The sequence below is a fragment of the Atractosteus spatula genome, unplaced genomic scaffold, assembly GCF_055471065.1.
Source record: "Atractosteus spatula isolate fAtrSpa1 unplaced genomic scaffold, fAtrSpa1.hap1 Scaffold_98, whole genome shotgun sequence".
In the NCBI taxonomy this organism is placed as follows: Eukaryota; Metazoa; Chordata; class Actinopteri; order Semionotiformes; family Lepisosteidae; genus Atractosteus; species Atractosteus spatula.
The window spans coordinates 119,030-133,998 of record NW_028296932.1 but is presented as its reverse complement, the minus strand read 5'-3'; the positions used below and the strand labels follow the sequence as shown (position 1 = coordinate 133,998).

The window sequence follows — 14,969 nt, the reverse complement described above, 5'->3', positions numbered from 1 at the left end:
TGTCCCGACCCAGCGTGCTGGAAGGCGACGCGTGCTGTGATTCCTTTACGGAACAGAAATGACAACCGAGGAGCCGAGAGATCATGTCAGCATTTCGCGTCTGAACGGAAAACACAAACGACCAACTCGGAATGACTTGCTTTTGACGCTTTTCAAAGCGTTCTTTGTGCACGACGACTGCGCCGCCTAGCAGATACAGATGGGTTGTACAACTCTGAACTAGCAAATGGAAGAGGGCTAAGCCCCCTCTCTTTTAGCCCAGGTTCGATCTGTCTCCCAGAATCACCAGGGCGCACGCACACACACACACCCGTGCCGTTGAAGTGCTCTGCTTCATTTCTAAGGGCAACTCAACATTCACTCCTACCCCGAGAACAGAAAAGACAGCGTCCGCAGCAACAACAGCTCAGGTCTCTGCACAGGAGCTAAGCTGCCCCCATCTCCTCTGCTCTGCGGCTCCTGCGGAGTGGAGTCCTGCCTGGAGCCGTGTTTGCAGGCGGCGGCTCCCCGCGCTCTGTCTGTGCGTCCAAGAGCTCCTGGGAGGAAGAGAGAGCCCTCCCACTCGGGGGCTTTTCCACGGTCTGTGTGAGGAGGGGCGGGTGTGTCCAGTAGCTTATCGAGCGGAAGCCTGGGGCGGCGGAGAGCTGTGATCGTGCAGACCTTGAGGTGTCACCTCTTTGTCTGCTTTCCCGCCCCCCCTCCTCCCAAGCTCTGCTCCAGAGTAGCCCGGCAACCCCTCACACCTGCACGTGTCACAACCTAAGGTGTGGTCATGAGACACCCATGGGGTGCTGCTCTGTTCTTGCTAATTGTTTCCTGCCCCTCGCAGGCAGGAGTCCATGCGAGGAAGATGCGCTGGACAGAGCTCAGAGGGCACAGCTGGGTGGCTTTCCTTCTGAGTGACGTTCCTGCAACACTCTCCCGCTCCTCTTGGTGCGCTCATGCCGCAACACAGGAAGGCTGGAGCAGGTGGCTGTGGGCTCTGCGCACTGCCGAAATAGGTCAGTTGGGAGAGCGTTAGACTGAAGATCTAAAAGTCCCTGGTTTGATCCCGGGTTTCGGCATTTTGTTTCATCGCGCCCTTTGTTCCTCTCTCCAGCGCCCCCTGCCTAAAGTGACGCTTCCCTTTCTCAGCCCGAAACGCAAGCGAGACACCAGCAGCGGTCCTTGCAGGTTTCCGTAGTGTAGCGGCTATCTCGTTCGCCTCACACGCGAAAGGTCCCCGGTTCGAGACCGGGTGGAAACAGCCTCTTTTTGCACGCTCCTGTACTTCACAGAGGTCTTGAGCGACCGGTCATTTGTTCCCAATGTATTTCCGGTGCCTTCATGCACTCTTGTACCAAACGCACGTTCCTTCTGTACGCGGAGCCGATCATTTGCAATTGGGCTGTGCCGACAGACCAGGACGAGCTCTGTCGGCTCAAAAGCAGCGCAGGACCTGCAACAACAACAGAAAGATTAGCATCCAGCGGGGGCCTCTTAGTGAGCCCAAGATCTCATCAAGAATCGGCTCCAGCAACAGGGCTGGGCGCATTGTTCCATTCTCCGACCACTCTCGGTGTAAACAAGTCCCTCCTGGTCTCTGCTTGAAATGCACTTTCCTGCGTTTGCTTTGGTGTAACTGGCTTCCCCTGCATGGGCGAATGTGAAGAAGATCCTTAGTAAGTCATTGAAGAAAACCGAGAAGAGGTCAGAGTGGCCTCTGTCGTTCATCAACGATCCAGTCAGGCAGTACTCCTCTGTAAAGCGCCGTTCGTTCACATCGATTGGCTTTTTTTTGCCTTCATTCGCGCAAGTAGTCAAAGCAGACGCCCCTATTCTGCCGTGACCCGGATTTGAACCGGGGTTGTTGCGGCCACAACGCAAAGTACTGACCACTATACGATCACGGCGAGTTACCGATACCCACGTGGCAGGGCGGAAAAGGCTGTGCTCTCTTCGTGTGATCTAATTCGGAAAAGTCCTGACGTTGCATTTCAACTGAGCCCCAGTATACATCGACCCTTCGACACTCTGAGTGACAACTCTCTTGCACGTTTTCTCATATTTATGTAGTTTGCTTGCATGATGCCCGGAACAGCAGGGGTGTGTGCTCCCATATGGTCTAGCGGTTAGGATTTCTGGTTTTCACCCGGGCGGCCTGGGATCGACTCCCGGTATGGGAACCTGTCAGTTTTGCCTCCTGCTTTCCAAAAGATCAGCACCGTGTACGAAGGAGCCGCATTAAAACCACTCGAACGTGCAAATCGCGCGAGAAGAGGGGGCGCTTGTTTCCAACCGAAGACTTCTCGCGTGTGAGACGAGCTGATCATCCCTGCAGGAGGTGGGAGGGTTACTCTGGTAGACAGGGCTGACCTTCGGCAATAGGATTTATACTCTCCAAAATGATATTTGCACTTTCTGGAGAGGCGATTTTCTCCACTTCAGTAGCCCGATTTCGTCGATTGCGTGGAGAGGGCTGTAGAATGTGGCGCCGCCTTTCCTGCTCCGTCCATGACAGGCGTGCTGGTCTCTGGAGAGAGAGCACGGTCCATCAGCGCACTCCAATAAAGGCACTGGAAGCAGCTGAATCGCATTGGCGAAGCTCAGCGCTGGGCCGCTGGGCAGGGATTGCCACCGTTTCCGTAGTGTAGTGGTTATCACGTTCGCCTCACACGCGAAAGGTCCCCGGTTCGAAACCGGGCGGAAACAGACCGGCTTCCTTTGTCGGCACGCACAAAAGGGGATTGGGGATTCGCCTAGCGCAGTGATCGAACAGACCCACTCACCTCTTAGTGTGGCGGGATCTGCACAGTGCATGTCGCAGCGCATCCTGCTTTCACTTCAATGCGCGTCCTGATGTACCCCAGTCTCCCGCGTGACAGGTGCGGATAATCACCACTATACTAACGAGGAAGACATCGCTCTCTCCGACCCCCGGCATCGTGTCCCGACCCACCGTGCTGGAAGCCGACGCCTGCTGTGATTCCTTTACGGAGCAGAAATGACAACCGAGGAGCCGAGAGATCATTTCAGCATTTCGCGTCTGAACAGAAAACACAAACGACCAACTCGGAATGATTTGCCTTTGATGCTTTCAAAGCGTTCTTTGTGCATCGAACAGACCCACTCACCTCTTAGTGTGGCGGGATCTGCACAGTGCATGTCGCAGCGCTTCCTGCTTTCACTTCAATGTGCTTCCTGATGTCGAGTCGTGTGCCGTGCGGAGGCTCTGAAAGCGAGAGCAATGAAAAGGTGCACGGCGCTGTGAAAGAAAACAGAGAAGTGAAAGGCAGTCCTTTCTCTAAGGAGGTAAAAGAAAAGCTTTCTACTCCCCGTCAGGGAATCGAACCCTGGTCTCCCGCGTGACAGGCGGGGATACTTGCCACTATACTAACGAGGAAGACACCGCACTCTCCGATCCTCGGCATCGTGTCCCGACCCAGCGTGCTGGAAGGCGACGCGTGCTGTGATTCCTTTACGGAACAGAAATGACAACCGAGGAGCCGAGAGATCATGTCAGCATTTCGCGTCTGAACGGAAAACACAAACGACCAACTCGGAATGACTTGCTTTTGACGCTTTTCAAAGCGTTCTTTGTGCACGACGACTGCGCCGCCTAGCAGATACAGATGGGTTGTACAACTCTGAACTAGCAAATGGAAGAGGGCTAAGCCCCCTCTCTTTTAGCCCAGGTTCGATCTGTCTCCCAGAATCACCAGGGCGCACGCACACACACACACCCGTGCCGTTGAAGTGCTCTGCTTCATTTCTAAGGGCAACTCAACATTCACTCCTACCCCGAGAACAGAAAAGACAGCGTCCGCAGCAACAACAGCTCAGGTCTCTGCACAGGAGCTAAGCTGCCCCCATCTCCTCTGCTCTGCGGCTCCTGCGGAGTGGAGTCCTGCCTGGAGCCGTGTTTGCAGGCGGCGGCTCCCCGCGCTCTGTCTGTGCGTCCAAGAGCTCCTGGGAGGAAGAGAGAGCCCTCCCACTCGGGGGCTTTTCCACGGTCTGTGTGAGGAGGGGCGGGTGTGTCCAGTAGCTTATCGAGCGGAAGCCTGGGGCGGCGGAGAGCTGTGATCGTGCAGACCTTGAGGTGTCACCTCTTTGTCTGCTTTCCCGCCCCCCCTCCTCCCAAGCTCTGCTCCAGAGTAGCCCGGCAACCCCTCACACCTGCACGTGTCACAACCTAAGGTGTGGTCATGAGACACCCATGGGGTGCTGCTCTGTTCTTGCTAATTGTTTCCTGCCCCTCGCAGGCAGGAGTCCATGCGAGGAAGATGCGCTGGACAGAGCTCAGAGGGCACAGCTGGGTGGCTTTCCTTCTGAGTGACGTTCCTGCAACACTCTCCCGCTCCTCTTGGTGCGCTCATGCCGCAACACAGGAAGGCTGGAGCAGGTGGCTGTGGGCTCTGCGCACTGCCGAAATAGGTCAGTTGGGAGAGCGTTAGACTGAAGATCTAAAAGTCCCTGGTTTGATCCCGGGTTTCGGCATTTTGTTTCATCGCGCCCTTTGTTCCTCTCTCCAGCGCCCCCTGCCTAAAGTGACGCTTCCCTTTCTCAGCCCGAAACGCAAGCGAGACACCAGCAGCGGTCCTTGCAGGTTTCCGTAGTGTAGCGGCTATCTCGTTCGCCTCACACGCGAAAGGTCCCCGGTTCGAGACCGGGTGGAAACAGCCTCTTTTTGCACGCTCCTGTACTTCACAGAGGTCTTGAGCGACCGGTCATTTGTTCCCAATGTATTTCCGGTGCCTTCATGCACTCTTGTACCAAACGCACGTTCCTTCTGTACGCGGAGCCGATCATTTGCAATTGGGCTGTGCCGACAGACCAGGACGAGCTCTGTCGGCTCAAAAGCAGCGCAGGACCTGCAACAACAACAGAAAGATTAGCATCCAGCGGGGGCCTCTTAGTGAGCCCAAGATCTCATCAAGAATCGGCTCCAGCAACAGGGCTGGGCGCATTGTTCCATTCTCCGACCACTCTCGGTGTAAACAAGTCCCTCCTGGTCTCTGCTTGAAATGCACTTTCCTGCGTTTGCTTTGGTGTAACTGGCTTCCCCTGCATGGGCGAATGTGAAGAAGATCCTTAGTAAGTCATTGAAGAAAACCGAGAAGAGGTCAGAGTGGCCTCTGTCGTTCATCAACGATCCAGTCAGGCAGTACTCCTCTGTAAAGCGCCGTTCGTTCACATCGATTGGCTTTTTTTTGCCTTCATTCGCGCAAGTAGTCAAAGCAGACGCCCCTATTCTGCCGTGACCCGGATTCGAACCGGGGTTGTTGCGGCCACAACGCAAAGTACTGACCACTATACGATCACGGCGAGTTACCGATACCCACGTGGCAGGGCGGAAAAGGCTGTGCTCTCTTCGTGTGATCTAATTCGGAAAAGTCCTGACGTTGCATTTCAACTGAGCCCCAGTATACATCGACCCTTCGACACTCTGAGTGACAACTCTCTTGCGCGTTTTCTCATATTTATGTAGTTTGCTTGCATGATGCCCGGAACAGCAGGGGTGTGTGCTCCCATATGGTCTAGCGGTTAGGATTTCTGGTTTTCACCCGGGCGGCCTGGGATCGACTCCCGGTATGGGAACCTGTCAGTTTTGCCTCCTGCTTTCCAAAAGATCAGCACCGTGTACGAAGGAGCCGCATTAAAACCACTCGAACGTGCAAATCGCGCGAGAAGAGGGGGCGCTTGTTTCCAACCGAAGACTTCTCGCGTGTGAGACGAGCTGATCATCCCTGCAGGAGGTGGGAGGGTTACTCTGGTAGACAGGGCTGACCTTCGGCAATAGGATTTATACTCTCCAAGATGATATTTGCACTTTCTGGAGAGGCGATTTTCTCCACTTCAGTAGCCCGATTTCGTCGATTGCGTGGAGAGGGCTGTAGAATGTGGCGCCGCCTTTCCTGCTCCGTCCATGACAGGCGTGCTGGTCTCTGGAGAGAGAGCACGGTCCATCAGCGCACTCCAATAAAGGCACTGGAAGCAGCTGAATCGCATTGGCGAAGCTCAGCGCTGGGCCGCTGGGCAGGGATTGCCACCGTTTCCGTAGTGTAGTGGTTATCACGTTCGCCTCACACGCGAAAGGTCCCCGGTTCGAAACCGGGCGGAAACAGACCGGCTTCCTTTGTCGGCACGCACAAAAGGGGATTGGGGATTCGCCTAGCGCAGTGATCGAACAGACCCACTCACCTCTTAGTGTGGCGGGATCTGCACAGTGCATGTCGCAGCGCATCCTGCTTTCACTTCAATGCGCGTCCTGATGTACCCCAGTCTCCCGCGTGACAGGTGCGGATAATCACCACTATACTAACGAGGAAGACATCGCTCTCTCCGACCCCCGGCATCGTGTCCCGACCCACCGTGCTGGAAGCCGACGCCTGCTGTGATTCCTTTACGGAGCAGAAATGACAACCGAGGAGCCGAGAGATCATTTCAGCATTTCGCGTCTGAACAGAAAACACAAACGACCAACTCGGAATGATTTGCCTTTGATGCTTTCAAAGCGTTCTTTGTGCATCGAACAGACCCACTCACCTCTTAGTGTGGCGGGATCTGCACAGTGCATGTCGCAGCGCTTCCTGCTTTCACTTCAATGTGCTTCCTGATGTCGAGTCGTGTGCCGTGCGGAGGCTCTGAAAGCGAGAGCAATGAAAAGGTGCACGGCGCTGTGAAAGAAAACAGAGAAGTGAAAGGCAGTCCTTTCTCTAAGGAGGTAAAAGAAAAGCTTTCTACTCCCCGTCAGGGAATCGAACCCTGGTCTCCCGCGTGACAGGCGGGGATACTTGCCACTATACTAACGAGGAAGACACCGCACTCTCCGATCCTCGGCATCGTGTCCCGACCCAGCGTGCTGGAAGGCGACGCGTGCTGTGATTCCTTTACGGAACAGAAATGACAACCGAGGAGCCGAGAGATCATGTCAGCATTTCGCGTCTGAACGGAAAACACAAACGACCAACTCGGAATGACTTGCTTTTGACGCTTTTCAAAGCGTTCTTTGTGCACGACGACTGCGCCGCCTAGCAGATACAGATGGGTTGTACAACTCTGAACTAGCAAATGGAAGAGGGCTAAGCCCCCTCTCTTTTAGCCCAGGTTCGATCTGTCTCCCAGAATCACCAGGGCGCACGCACACACACACACCCGTGCCGTTGAAGTGCTCTGCTTCATTTCTAAGGGCAACTCAACATTCACTCCTACCCCGAGAACAGAAAAGACAGCGTCCGCAGCAACAACAGCTCAGGTCTCTGCACAGGAGCTAAGCTGCCCCCATCTCCTCTGCTCTGCGGCTCCTGCGGAGTGGAGTCCTGCCTGGAGCCGTGTTTGCAGGCGGCGGCTCCCCGCGCTCTGTCTGTGCGTCCAAGAGCTCCTGGGAGGAAGAGAGAGCCCTCCCACTCGGGGGCTTTTCCACGGTCTGTGTGAGGAGGGGCGGGTGTGTCCAGTAGCTTATCGAGCGGAAGCCTGGGGCGGCGGAGAGCTGTGATCGTGCAGACCTTGAGGTGTCACCTCTTTGTCTGCTTTCCCGCCCCCCCTCCTCCCAAGCTCTGCTCCAGAGTAGCCCGGCAACCCCTCACACCTGCACGTGTCACAACCTAAGGTGTGGTCATGAGACACCCATGGGGTGCTGCTCTGTTCTTGCTAATTGTTTCCTGCCCCTCGCAGGCAGGAGTCCATGCGAGGAAGATGCGCTGGACAGAGCTCAGAGGGCACAGCTGGGTGGCTTTCCTTCTGAGTGACGTTCCTGCAACACTCTCCCGCTCCTCTTGGTGCGCTCATGCCGCAACACAGGAAGGCTGGAGCAGGTGGCTGTGGGCTCTGCGCACTGCCGAAATAGGTCAGTTGGGAGAGCGTTAGACTGAAGATCTAAAAGTCCCTGGTTTGATCCCGGGTTTCGGCATTTTGTTTCATCGCGCCCTTTGTTCCTCTCTCCAGCGCCCCCTGCCTAAAGTGACGCTTCCCTTTCTCAGCCCGAAACGCAAGCGAGACACCAGCAGCGGTCCTTGCAGGTTTCCGTAGTGTAGCGGCTATCTCGTTCGCCTCACACGCGAAAGGTCCCCGGTTCGAGACCGGGTGGAAACAGCCTCTTTTTGCACGCTCCTGTACTTCACAGAGGTCTTGAGCGACCGGTCATTTGTTCCCAATGTATTTCCGGTGCCTTCATGCACTCTTGTACCAAACGCACGTTCCTTCTGTACGCGGAGCCGATCATTTGCAATTGGGCTGTGCCGACAGACCAGGACGAGCTCTGTCGGCTCAAAAGCAGCGCAGGACCTGCAACAACAACAGAAAGATTAGCATCCAGCGGGGGCCTCTTAGTGAGCCCAAGATCTCATCAAGAATCGGCTCCAGCAACAGGGCTGGGCGCATTGTTCCATTCTCCGACCACTCTCGGTGTAAACAAGTCCCTCCTGGTCTCTGCTTGAAATGCACTTTCCTGCGTTTGCTTTGGTGTAACTGGCTTCCCCTGCATGGGCGAATGTGAAGAAGATCCTTAGTAAGTCATTGAAGAAAACCGAGAAGAGGTCAGAGTGGCCTCTGTCGTTCATCAACGATCCAGTCAGGCAGTACTCCTCTGTAAAGCGCCGTTCGTTCACATCGATTGGCTTTTTTTTGCCTTCATTCGCGCAAGTAGTCAAAGCAGACGCCCCTATTCTGCCGTGACCCGGATTCGAACCGGGGTTGTTGCGGCCACAACGCAAAGTACTGACCACTATACGATCACGGCGAGTTACCGATACCCACGTGGCAGGGCGGAAAAGGCTGTGCTCTCTTCGTGTGATCTAATTCGGAAAAGTCCTGACGTTGCATTTCAACTGAGCCCCAGTATACATCGACCCTTCGACACTCTGAGTGACAACTCTCTTGCGCGTTTTCTCATATTTATGTAGTTTGCTTGCATGATGCCCGGAACAGCAGGGGTGTGTGCTCCCATATGGTCTAGCGGTTAGGATTTCCGGTTTTCACCCGGGCGGCCTGGGATCGACTCCCGGTATGGGAACCTGTCAGTTTTGCCTCCTGCTTTCCAAAAGATCAGCACCGTGTACGAAGGAGCCGCATTAAAACCACTCGAACGTGCAAATCGCGCGAGAAGAGGGGGCGCTTGTTTCCAACCGAAGACTTCTCGCGTGTGAGACGAGCTGATCATCCCTGCAGGAGGTGGGAGGGTTACTCTGGTAGACAGGGCTGACCTTCGGCAATAGGATTTATACTCTCCAAGATGATATTTGCACTTTCTGGAGAGGCGATTTTCTCCACTTCAGTAGCCCGATTTCGTCGATTGCGTGGAGAGGGCTGTAGAATGTGGCGCCGCCTTTCCTGCTCCGTCCATGACAGGCGTGCTGGTCTCTGGAGAGAGAGCACGGTCCATCAGCGCACTCCAATAAAGGCACTGGAAGCAGCTGAATCGCATTGGCGAAGCTCAGCGCTGGGCCGCTGGGCAGGGATTGCCACCGTTTCCGTAGTGTAGTGGTTATCACGTTCGCCTCACACGCGAAAGGTCCCCGGTTCGAAACCGGGCGGAAACAGACCGGCTTCCTTTGTCGGCACGCACAAAAGGGGATTGGGGATTCGCCTAGCGCAGTGATCGAACAGACCCACTCACCTTTTAGTGTGGCGGGATCTGCACAGTGCATGTCGCAGCGCATCCTGCTTTCACTTCAATGCGCGTCCTGATGTACCCCAGTCTCCCGCGTGACAGGTGCGGATAATCACCACTATACTAACGAGGAAGACATCGCTCTCTCCGACCCCCGGCATCGTGTCCCGACCCACCGTGCTGGAAGCCGACGCCTGCTGTGATTCCTTTACGGAGCAGAAATGACAACCGAGGAGCCGAGAGATCATTTCAGCATTTCGCGTCTGAACAGAAAACACAAACGACCAACTCGGAATGATTTGCCTTTGATGCTTTCAAAGCGTTCTTTGTGCATCGAACAGACCCACTCACCTCTTAGTGTGGCGGGATCTGCACAGTGCATGTCGCAGCGCTTCCTGCTTTCACTTCAATGTGCTTCCTGATGTCGAGTCGTGTGCCGTGCGGAGGCTCTGAAAGCGAGAGCAATGAAAAGGTGCACGGCGCTGTGAAAGAAAACAGAGAAGTGAAAGGCAGTCCTTTCTCTAAGGAGGTAAAAGAAAAGCTTTCTACTCCCCGTCAGGGAATCGAACCCTGGTCTCCCGCGTGACAGGCGGGGATACTTGCCACTATACTAACGAGGAAGACACCGCACTCTCCGATCCTCGGCATCGTGTCCCGACCCAGCGTGCTGGAAGGCGACGCGTGCTGTGATTCCTTTACGGAACAGAAATGACAACCGAGGAGCCGAGAGATCATGTCAGCATTTCGCGTCTGAACGGAAAACACAAACGACCAACTCGGAATGACTTGCTTTTGACGCTTTTCAAAGCGTTCTTTGTGCACGACGACTGCGCCGCCTAGCAGATACAGATGGGTTGTACAACTCTGAACTAGCAAATGGAAGAGGGCTAAGCCCCCTCTCTTTTAGCCCAGGTTCGATCTGTCTCCCAGAATCACCAGGGCGCACGCACACACACCCGTGCCGTTGAAGTGCTCTGCTTCATTTCTAAGGGCAACTCAACATTCACTCCTACCCCGAGAACAGAAAAGACAGTGTCCGCAGCAACAACAGCTCAGGTCTCTGCACAGGAGCTAAGCTGCCCCCATCTCCTCTGCTCTGCGGCTCCTGCGGAGTGGAGTCCTGCCTGGAGCCGTGTTTGCAGGCGGCGGCTCCCCGCGCTCTGTCTGTGCGTCCAAGAGCTCCTGGGAGGAAGAGAGAGCCCTCCCACTCGGGGGCTTTTCCACGGTCTGTGTGAGGAGGGGCGGGTGTGTCCAGTAGCTTATCGAGCGGAAGCCTGGGGCGGCGGAGAGCTGTGATCGTGCAGACCTTGAGGTGTCACCTCTTTGTCTGCTTTCCCGCCCCCCCTCCGCCCAAGCTCTGCTCCAGAGTAGCCCGGCAACCCCTCACACCTGCACGTGTCACAACCTAAGGTGTGGTCATGAGACACCCATGGGGTGCTGCTCTGTTCTTGCTAATTGTTTCCTGCCCGTCGCAGGCAGGAGTCCATGCGAGGAAGATGCTCTGGACAGAGCTCAGAGGGCACAGCTGGGTGGCTTTCCTTCTGAGTGACGTTCCTGCAACACTCTCCCGCTCCTCTTGGTGCGCTCATGCCGCAACACAGGAAGGCTGGAGCAGGTGGCTGTGGGCTCTGCGCACTGCCGAAATAGGTCAGTTGGGAGAGCGTTAGACTGAAGATCTAAAAGTCCCTGGTTTGATCCCGGGTTTCGGCATTTTGTTTCATCGCGCCCTTTGTTCCTCTCTCCAGCGCCCCCTGCCTAAAGTGACGCTTCCCTTTCTCAGCCCGAAACGCAAGCGAGACACCAGCAGCGGTCCCTGCAGGTTTCCGTAGTGTAGCGGCTATCACGTTCGCCTCACACGCGAAAGGTCCCCGGTTCGAGACCGGGCGGAAACAGCCTCTTTTTGCACGCTCCTGTACTTCACAGAGGTCTTGAGCGACCGGTCATTTGTTCCCAATGTATTTCCGGTGCCTTCATGCACTCTTGTACCAAACGCACGTTCCTTCTGTACGCGGAGCCGATCATTTGCAATTGGGCTGTGCCGACAGACCAGGACGAGCTCTGTCGGCTCAAAAGCAGCGCAGGACCTGCAACAACAACAGAAAGATTAGCATCCAGCGGGGGCCTCTTAGTGAGCCCAAGATCTCATCAAGAATCGGCTCCAGCAACAGGGCTGGGCGCATTGTTCCATTCTCCGACCACTCTCGGTGTAAACAAGTCCCTCCTGGTCTCTGCTTGAAATGCACTTTCCTGCGTTTGCTTTGGTGTAACTGGCTTCCCCTGCATGGGCGAATGTGAAGAAGATCCTTAGTAAGTCGTTGAAGAAAACCGAGAAGAGGTCGGAGTGGCCTCTGTCGTTCATCAACGATCCAGTCAGGCAGTACTCCTCTGTAAAGCGCCGTTCGTTCACATCCATTGGCTTTTTTTTGCCTTCATTCGCGCAAGTAGTAAAAGCAGACGCCCCTATTCTGCCGTGACCCGGATTCGAACCGGGGTTGTTGCGGCCACAACGCAAAGTACTGACCACTATACGATCACGGCGAGTTACCGATACACACATGGTAGGGCGGAAAAGGCTGTGCTCTCTTCGTGTGACCTAATTCGGAAAAGTCCTGACGTTGCGTTTCAACTGAGCCCCAGTATACATCGACCCTTCGACACTCTGAGTGACAACTCTCTTGCGTGTTTTCTCATATTTATGTAGTTTGCTTGCATGATGCCCGGAACAGCGGGGTTGTGTGCTCCCATATGGTCTAGCGGTTAGGATTCCTGGTTTTCACCCAGGCGGCCCGGGTTTGACTCCCGGCATGGGAACGTGTCAGTTTTGCCTCCTGCTTTCCAAAAGATCAGCACCGTGTACGAAGGAGCCGCATTAAAACCACTCGAACGTGCAAAACGCGCGAGAAGAGGGGGCGCTTGTTTCCAACCGAAGACTTCTCGCGTGTGAGACGAGCTGATCATCGCTGCAGGAGGTGGGAGGGTTACTCTGGTAGACAGGGCTGACCTTCGGCAATAGGATTTATACTCTCCAAGATGATATTTGCACTTTCTGGAGAGGCGATTTTCTCCACTTCAGTAGCCCGATTTCGTCGATTGCGTGGAGAGGGCTGTAGAATGTGGCGCCGCCTTTCCTGCTCCGTCCATGACAGGCGTGCTGGTCTCTGGAGAGAGAGCACGGTCCATCAGCGCACTCCAATAAAGGCACTGGAAGCAGCTGAATCGCATTGGCGAAGCTCAGCGCTGGGCCGCTGGGCAGGGATTGCCACCGTTTCCGTAGTGTAGTGGTTATCACGTTCGCCTCACACGCGAAAGGTCCCCGGTTCGAAACCGGGCGGAAACAGACCGGCTTCCTTTGTCGGCACGCACAAAAGGGGATTGGGGATTCGCCTAGCGCAGTGATCGAACAGACCCACTCACCTCTTAGTGTGGCGGGATCTGCACAGTGCATGTCGCAGCGCATCCTGCTTTCACTTCAATGCGCGTCCTGATGTACCCCAGTCTCCCGCGTGACAGGTGCGGATAATCACCACTATACTAACGAGGAAGACATCGCTCTCTCCGACCCCCGGCATCGTGTCCCGACCCACCGTGCTGGAAGCCGACGCCTGCTGTGATTCCTTTACGGAGCAGAAATGACAAACGACCAACTCGGAATGATTTGCCTTTGATGCTTTCAAAGCGTTCTTTGTGCATCGAACAGACCCACTCACCTCTTAGTGTGGCGGGATCTGCACAGTGCATGTCGCAGCGCTTCCTGCTTTCACTTCAATGTGCTTCCTGATGTCGAGTCGTGTGCCGTGCGGAGGCTCTGAAAGCGAGAGCAATGAAAAGGTGCACGGCGCTGTGAAAGAAAACAGAGAAGTGAAAGGCAGTCCTTTCTCTAAGGAGGTAAAAGAAAAGCTTTCTACTCCCCGTCAGGGAATCGAACCCTGGTCTCCCGCGTGACAGGCGGGGATACTTGCCACTATACTAACGAGGAAGACACCGCACTCTCCGATCCTCGGCATCGTGTCCCGACCCAGCGTGCTGGAAGGCGACGCGTGCTGTGATTCCTTTACGGAACAGAAATGACAACCGAGGAGCCGAGAGATCATGTCAGCATTTCGCGTCTGAACGGAAAACACAAACGACCAACTCGGAATGACTTGCTTTTGACGCTTTTCAAAGCGTTCTTTGTGCACGACGACTGCGCCGCCTAGCAGATACAGATGGGTTGTACAACTCTGAACTAGCAAATGGAAGAGGGCTAAGCCCCCTCTCTTTTAGCCCAGGTTCGATCTGTCTCCCAGAATCACCAGGGCGCACGCACACACACACACCCGTGCCGTTGAAGTGCTCTGCTTCATTTCTAAGGGCAACTCAACATTCACTCCTACCCCGAGAACAGAAAAGACAGCGTCCGCAGCAACAACAGCTCAGGTCTCTGCACAGGAGCTAAGCTGCCCCCATCTCCTCTGCTCTGCGGCTCCTGCGGAGTGGAGTCCTGCCTGGAGCCGTGTTTGCAGGCGGCGGCTCCCCGCGCTCTGTCTGTGCGTCCAAGAGCTCCTGGGAGGAAGAGAGAGCCCTCCCACTCGGGGGCTTTTCCACGGTCTGTGTGAGGAGGGGCGGGTGTGTCCAGTAGCTTATCGAGCGGAAGCCTGGGGCGGCGGAGAGCTGTGATCGTGCAGACCTTGAGGTGTCACCTCTTTGTCTGCTTTCCCGCCCCCCCTCCTCCCAAGCTCTGCTCCAGAGTAGCCCGGCAACCCCTCACACCTGCACGTGTCACAACCTAAGGTGTGGTCATGAGACACCCATGGGGTGCTGCTCTGTTCTTGCTAATTGTTTCCTGCCCCTCGCAGGCAGGAGTCCATGCGAGGAAGATGCGCTGGACAGAGCTCAGAGGGCACAGCTGGGTGGCTTTCCTTCTGAGTGACGTTCCTGCAACACTCTCCCGCTCCTCTTGGTGCGCTCATGCCGCAACACAGGAAGGCTGGAGCAGGTGGCTGTGGGCTCTGCGCACTGCCGAAATAGGTCAGTTGGGAGAGCGTTAGACTGAAGATCTAAAAGTCCCTGGTTTGATCCCGGGTTTCGGCATTTTGTTTCATCGCGCCCTTTGTTCCTCTCTCCAGCGCCCCCTGCCTAAAGTGACGCTTCCCTTTCTCAGCCCGAAACGCAAGCGAGACACCAGCAGCGGTCCTTGCAGGTTTCCGTAGTGTAGCGGCTATCTCGTTCGCCTCACACGCGAAAGGTCCCCGGTTCGAGACCGGGTGGAAACAGCCTCTTTTTGCACGCTCCTGTACTTCACAGAGGTCTTGAGCGACCGGTCATTTGTTCCCAATGTATTTCCGGTGCCTTCATGCACTCTTGTACCAAACGCACGTTCCTTCTGTACGCGGAGCCGATCATT

At 55.4% G+C, this 14,969-nt stretch overlaps 7 non-coding genes across 7 annotated transcripts; 4 read left to right on the top strand and 3 right to left on the bottom strand.

Annotated features, from left to right (window-relative positions):
* Positions 1-2,618: 2,618 nt before the first annotated feature.
* On the top strand, positions 2,619-2,691 carry trnav-cac (transfer RNA valine (anticodon CAC)). Its single transcript has one exon. It is a non-coding gene; the product is annotated as a tRNA-Val (tRNA).
* A 2,541-nt stretch (positions 2,692-5,232) lies between these two features.
* On the bottom strand, positions 5,233-5,304 carry trnah-gug (transfer RNA histidin (anticodon GUG)). The gene has a single exon. It is a non-coding gene; the product is annotated as a tRNA-His (tRNA).
* A 726-nt stretch (positions 5,305-6,030) lies between these two features.
* trnav-cac (transfer RNA valine (anticodon CAC)) lies at positions 6,031-6,103 on the top strand. Its single transcript has one exon. It is a non-coding gene; the product is annotated as a tRNA-Val (tRNA).
* Positions 6,104-8,644: 2,541 nt separating this feature from the next.
* trnah-gug (transfer RNA histidin (anticodon GUG)) lies at positions 8,645-8,716 on the bottom strand. Its single transcript has one exon. It is a non-coding gene; the product is annotated as a tRNA-His (tRNA).
* Positions 8,717-9,442: 726 nt separating this feature from the next.
* Positions 9,443-9,515, top strand: trnav-cac (transfer RNA valine (anticodon CAC)). The gene has a single exon. It is a non-coding gene; the product is annotated as a tRNA-Val (tRNA).
* A 2,537-nt stretch (positions 9,516-12,052) lies between these two features.
* trnah-gug (transfer RNA histidin (anticodon GUG)) lies at positions 12,053-12,124 on the bottom strand. The gene has a single exon. It is a non-coding gene; the product is annotated as a tRNA-His (tRNA).
* Positions 12,125-12,850: 726 nt separating this feature from the next.
* trnav-cac (transfer RNA valine (anticodon CAC)) lies at positions 12,851-12,923 on the top strand. The gene has a single exon. It is a non-coding gene; the product is annotated as a tRNA-Val (tRNA).
* Positions 12,924-14,969: the final 2,046 nt, after the last annotated feature.